We start from the raw sequence: 6,225 nt of genomic DNA on the forward strand, positions 1-6,225 counted from the left end.
ATCGCCCGCCGTCCCCGAGCCGCCGCCGGTCACCACCGCCTCTGCGCGCGCCTCGTGCCCGCCCCTCGTCGCCAGAGACAAGCCCCGGCCCCCCCGCGCGCCCTGCGCCAGTGCTCTTGCCGTCGCCTGAAGCTCCGCCATCGGTCGTTGCTGCTCCCCTCGATGGGATCTGGCCGGGTCCGACCCGACCCCACCGACCCCGACCCCGCTGTCGCCGGATCCGGCCTCCCCGGCCCCATCCCCGACTTCTCCGGCCGCCGGCGCCTCAGATCCGGTGATATCCGCCGCCGCATCGAATTCCGTGCAGCCCGAGGTTGACCCCCGAATATCCCACCAAGTCCCTCAGTTTTGCATATTCTGGTGCCTATTTTGCCATACCATATCTCCTAGCATAATGATCCGTTTTGCGTGCATTATATATCAAAGTGTTCGCCATAAGATGCTCTTCATTTCATTACATTATGCCATGTTTATTTGAGATCATATTGATGCACTAATCATCGTTGCAAGAGTGCTATATGATGTTAATCTACTGAAACTGTTATAACTTGGTGATTTGTCATTTTTGTTGCATTTGATGTGTGCATCCTATGAGCATGAGCTATACATGTGTTTTGTACTACATCATGCCCTCTTTAAAGTGGTGCCATCCTTGTATTTTTGTGGGTCTTGTAGTGAGTGCATCGAGCTCGTGAAGTAGGGTACTTGCTGTTTCTGTTTTGCTAGTCTGAATCTGTTACAACATGAGGCTATGTAAACCTACTGCTACCAGTCATTCTATGCATAATCTGGAGATGTTCACTAAGGATGTTTTGTTATACATGTCATGCTCTATCCATTCATGCCCCTGGTAGCATTTATAGCCTCCTGTAGCTAGTTGTAATCATGCTCCAATGTTGCTAAATAATGTTGTTGTCAGCCCGTTAACATTAAGTTCAGTTTTGCCATGTGTTTTGCTAGAGATCCATGTACCCTATGAACTTGTTCTTGCCATGCTTAGCTTCATAAATATGTCACCTTACTGTTGGTTCCTTGGCCGTGCCATGTATTGCTCTGTGGTGAGTGGTTCGAGCTCACCAACTTGCCTACTTATTGTTGTTCCTGCCATGTCTGAATCTGTCATATAACTTGCCATGTTTACATGGGTGCCATCATATTTTCTGTGCCCTTTTGGCTCATGGTTAGTAAGGGACTTTTGTTACATGAGAATAGTATATTCCTGCCATGCCTTTGTTTGCCATGTTAAGTTCCTGTAGCATGTTGTTTGATAGCTCTAAACATTGCAACCTGATGTTATTTCTGCTAATGACTGAAACTGTTATTATTTGCAATCTTGTCATGTCCTTTTAAGCATGTTCTAGTGACTTCTGGAGATAGCTCAGTGTTCATGTTTTGTCATGGTTTACCTGTACTTCATGATCATGCCTTTTGTTCGTATGTTGGGGTGCTGTAGCTTGTTGTTTTGATGCTTGTAAGATGCCTAGTTGCTGTTTTGGACAGTTTGTTGCTATAACTTGTATAGTGTGTTGCACCGTTGCTCCGTTTTGAGTGTGCTCCATATGAAACTTGCTTGATTTTAAATGTAGCTTCATATTATAATGTTGCATCCTTGTTTTGAGGTGTTTGCTTGATGTTTGAATGACTTTTTGCATTACTGCCATGTTTAACTTGTTTTCCTCATATCTTCTAGGTCGTAGCTCCGAATTAAATGAACTTTATATGTAACTTGACTAGAATCTCGTGTAGATCATCTTGGTGCATTTTAACTTGCTGTTTAACAACTTCAACTTAATGTTTGTTCAGATCTGGACAAATTCGAAATTTGCATATGAGGACTTACCGGAATTGTTATATGTTGTTTCCGGCCTCATTTAAACTTGTTTTGATGTGTTGCTCTTGTATGCATCATCTCTTGCCATGAGTAGCCTCATCTAGTTTTGTCATGCATCATACTTGATTAAGCATCATGTCATGTATATGTGTGGTGTGTTTACTATGTTGTGTGCTTCTTCTTGATAGTTCCTGTTTCGTTGCGATCGTGAGGATTCGTTCGTCTACGCTTGGTTTGTCTTCGTGGCTTCATCTTCTTCATGGACTCGTTCTTCTTCCTAGCGGGATTTCAGGCAAGATGACCGTCACCTTGGATCTCATTACTATCATTGCTATGCTAGTTGCTTCGATCTATCGTTATGCTGCGCTACCTATCTTTTGCTCTTCAGGCCTCCCAAATTGCCATGTCAGCCTCTAACCTTTTCACCCTTCCTAGCAAACCATTGCTTCGCTATGTGACTGCTTTGCTCAGCCAATCTTATAGCATTGTTAGTTGCAGGTGAAGTTGAAGATTGCCCCATGATGGACAGGATTATGTTGGGATATCACAATATCTCTTATTTAATTAATGCATCTATATACTTGGTAAAGGGTGGAAGACTCGGCCTTATGCCTAGTGTTTTGTTCCACTCTTGCCGCCCTAGTTTCTGTCATACCGGTGTTATGTTCCCGGATTTTGCGTTCCTTACGCGGTTGGGTGATTTATGGGACCCCCTTGACAGTTCGCTTTGAATAAAACTCCTCCAGCAAGGCCCATCCTTGGTTTTACCATTTGCCTCACCTAGCCCTTTTTCCCTTGGGTTTTTGGAGCCCGAGGGTCATCTTTATTTTAGCAGCCCGGGCAAATGCTTGTCTAAGTGTTGGTCCGAACCGAGTAGACTGCGGGGCCCCCTCGGGGAAACTCGAGGTCTGTTTTACTCGTAGGATGTCTCATCCGGTGTTGCCCTAAGAACGAGATATGTGCAGCTCCTATCGGGATTGTGGGCGCATCGGGTGGCTTTGCTGGTCTTGTTTTACCATTGTCGAAATGTCTTATAAACCGGGATTCCGAGACTGATCAGGTCTTCTTGGGAGAAGGAATATCCTTCGTTGATCGCGAGAGCTTATCATGGGCTAAGTTGGGACACCCCTGCAGGGTATAAACTTTCAAAAGCTATGCCCGCGGTTATGGGCAGATGGGAATTTGTTAATGTCCGGTTGTAGATAACTTGACACCAGATCCCAATTAAAACGCATCAACCACGTGTGTAGCCGTGATGGTCTCTTCTCGGCGGAGTCCGGGAAGTGAACACGGTTTTGGGTTATGTTTGACGTAAGTAGGAGTTCGGAATCACCTCTTGATCATTGCTAGCTTCACAACCGTTCCTTTTCTTCTCTCCTCGCTCTTATTTGCGTATGTTAGCCACCATATCATGCTTAGCCGCTGCTGCAACCTTACCACTTTACCCCTTCCTTTCCCTTTAAGCTTTGCTAGTCTTGATACCCATGGTAATGGGATTGCTGAGTCCTCGTGGCTCACAGATTACTACAACACTAGTTACAGATACATGTTATGCGATGATCATGACGCGAGAGCGATGTTTACTTGTTTTGGAGTTCTTCTTCTGCTTCTTCTTCGATCAGGGGATAGGTTCCAGGTCGGCAGCCTGGGCTAGCAGGGTGGATGTCGTTTGAGCTTCTGTTTGTGTTTCATCCATAGTCGGATGTTGATCTTATGTATGATGTGTTGTTGTATTCATGTGGCATTGTGTGCCTCTTGTATGTATCCCCATCTATTATGTAATGTTGATGTAATGATATCCACCTTGCAAAAGCATTTCAATATGCGGGTCTATCCTTGGTGGGACCTTCAAGTTCCTTTTGGATAGGGTCGCATATTGAGCGTGACAAGTTGGTATCAGAGCCTCGACCGACCATAGGAGCCCCCTTGATTGATCGTGTAGTTTGGACGATGTCGAGTCTAGAAGAAAATTGTTTTCGGAGTCTAGTTATATCGGAGAGTACGAATTCTTTTACTCCTCTGCCCCTTCGTCGCTCTGGTAAGGAATCTTGACGTAGGTGTTTTGAACTACTCCTCTTCCCTTTCAAATTTTCTTTAGGATCACGTGGTTAGTTTCGTGAGTTGTCCATCCTCTTTTGTCCGGTGCATTTCTCGTCAAGTTGTCTCGAGCCTCTTCATCTTTGCCAAGTTCAATCCTCAGTTGTTTTCTTTTCCCCACCCGTCCTCCCCTTTTTCTCCTCGGAGCCGGAGTCCGTAATCGAGTATCCATCCTACTCGTGCAAAGTCTTTGCTTTCTTTCCTCCATGATTTCAACCGATGTTTTCTCCTCAAGATATTTGTCGGTTTCCCCTTCCAAGTTTCCTTTGTTTTTTCCCGCCCTCCCACCCTTTCCTTCTCGGAGTTTGAGTCTCTTTCGACCATCGGCTTCATTCGCGCGGAACCTCTTCAGTCTTCCGTAAATTATCTCAATCGGTGAATTCTCGTCCCGTTTGACATTCTTCATCTCTTTTTCTTCACTTTGGACTCAATTCAAGTTTTTCGTGTTGATCATATCTTTTTCCTCGAAGTGCTTTCTTTGCTTGTTTGCCTCTTGTCATTTAATCGTTCTGGAGTGCAGAAGTCATCTCAGAAGATTCGTGTTTGCATTCAATTAATTCGAGGTTGTCACCTCATTCAAATATTTCAATTGTTCCGGTGCATCATCTATCTGTCCAAAAATCCTTTTCAACGGTGTTTTTTAGTGGGCCCTAACCCACAGGTCTTTTCCCAGGATCTTACCTGACTGTTCTAATTTCCCGAAGCTATTATCAAATTCTTTTCGGAGTTTGACGTAAGGATGAATTTCATCAGTCAGATCTTTTCCAAGATCGATTTCAAATTATTTCATTGTTGGCTCAACCTCTTCGCTTTTCACTCTCCCGGAGTATCTCAGTAATTTTGGTGGTATTTCTCGTTGTCATTTGAAGATCGAAGAAGAGTTCCTCTTAAATATTGTCCATTCTCTCAAAGATTCGTGGTTCTAGCTTCATATTATCCTCTCGAATTATTCCATTTGTCAGATATTTTTTTCTTACCCATCCGGAGTTTGTCAGAAGTCGTTTTCCCGTTTCTTTTCACCAAAGGCCATCGTTCCAGAAGAATTCTTCGCCCTCAGATTTCAGCTATCGTTATCCAATTATCCCGGTGCTTCGTTCAAGTGCTCTTTAATCACCTCATGATCTCTTTGTTCTTTTGCATCTAAATCCCCTCAGGCATATTTGATCGTCTACTTCTTCCCGGTGATTCTTTCTCTTTTCTTCGTTCATTTTCATTTCTTACGGTGGTTCGTTCAAGATTTATTTCCATTCTTTTCACATATATTCTTTCGTTCTTTTCAATCACACTGGTGGTTCATGAAGACTTTCTCAAGTTTTGTGCTATATTCCCATTAATCCTTTTCAACAAGAATATGTAGTATGCAAAATCCATTGCTTGTCATCAATTTAATTTGATGAAGGATAAGAATACAATAAATCTTATTCTTATTTCCTCGAAGTGAGTAATCCCTTACTTCAGAGTTTGTTCTTGATGAATAAATTCTAGTTCCAAGTGTTTTCATCTTTTCTTTTCCGGAGTTCTAATTTCCTCGGCCATTTCGTTGGAAACCCCATCTTAATCATCGCAAGGCTCATCTTATTCTTTCTTCCTTCATTTTATCTTGTCATACTTTTGTTACCAGAGTTCTTCACGGTGGCTCGTCATGATTTAATTCATTCCTCAAGTGTTCATCAAGATTCTTATCGAAGGAGCTCAAGTATCTTTCCTTCTTGCTTTTCTAAGTGCAATTAATTCTCCGTATTCTTTTGAAGTGGAGTTTTGCATTTCTTCGTTCTTCTCAGCTATCCAATCTTTTCCGTTTGTGGCCGGTTATCACCTTATGATCTTGAGATGTTACCTATAAGACCACAACAAGCTTATTTTTTCGTTGTTGATTTTCTCAACAACTCCATTTCAACCTTCCTTCTAAAGATGCTTTCAATTTCATTCGTGGCACAAGTTGTCATTTTCTTCTCCGTTCTTTTCATTCAACTCTTTCAATTCTTTCCGGAGGTTTTGTGTCATGTCTTCATCAAGTATCATTCCATCCTCTGAAGCTCGTGTTCTATTCCTCCATGTTTCAGCAGGAGTGCTGCCTAAATCCTTTCAGTCTTATTCGTTTCTTATCTCGTTCTAACCGGAGTGGTTTCATAGTCAATCTGATTCCGTGAGCTTTCGTTTCTCGACATTCTCGTCGTTCCTCTCTTCTTCCAGAGTGCTCTCGATTCTTTGCTTCTTCTCTTGAGTTCTTGTTTCACCTCATCCTTTTCCCCTTCCGTCTCGGTCCTAAGATCTCGGGACGAGATATCTTCTTAGTG

Source organism: Triticum aestivum, chromosome 7B (assembly GCF_018294505.1).
Source record: "Triticum aestivum cultivar Chinese Spring chromosome 7B, IWGSC CS RefSeq v2.1, whole genome shotgun sequence".
In the NCBI taxonomy this organism is placed as follows: domain Eukaryota; kingdom Viridiplantae; phylum Streptophyta; class Magnoliopsida; order Poales; family Poaceae; genus Triticum; species Triticum aestivum.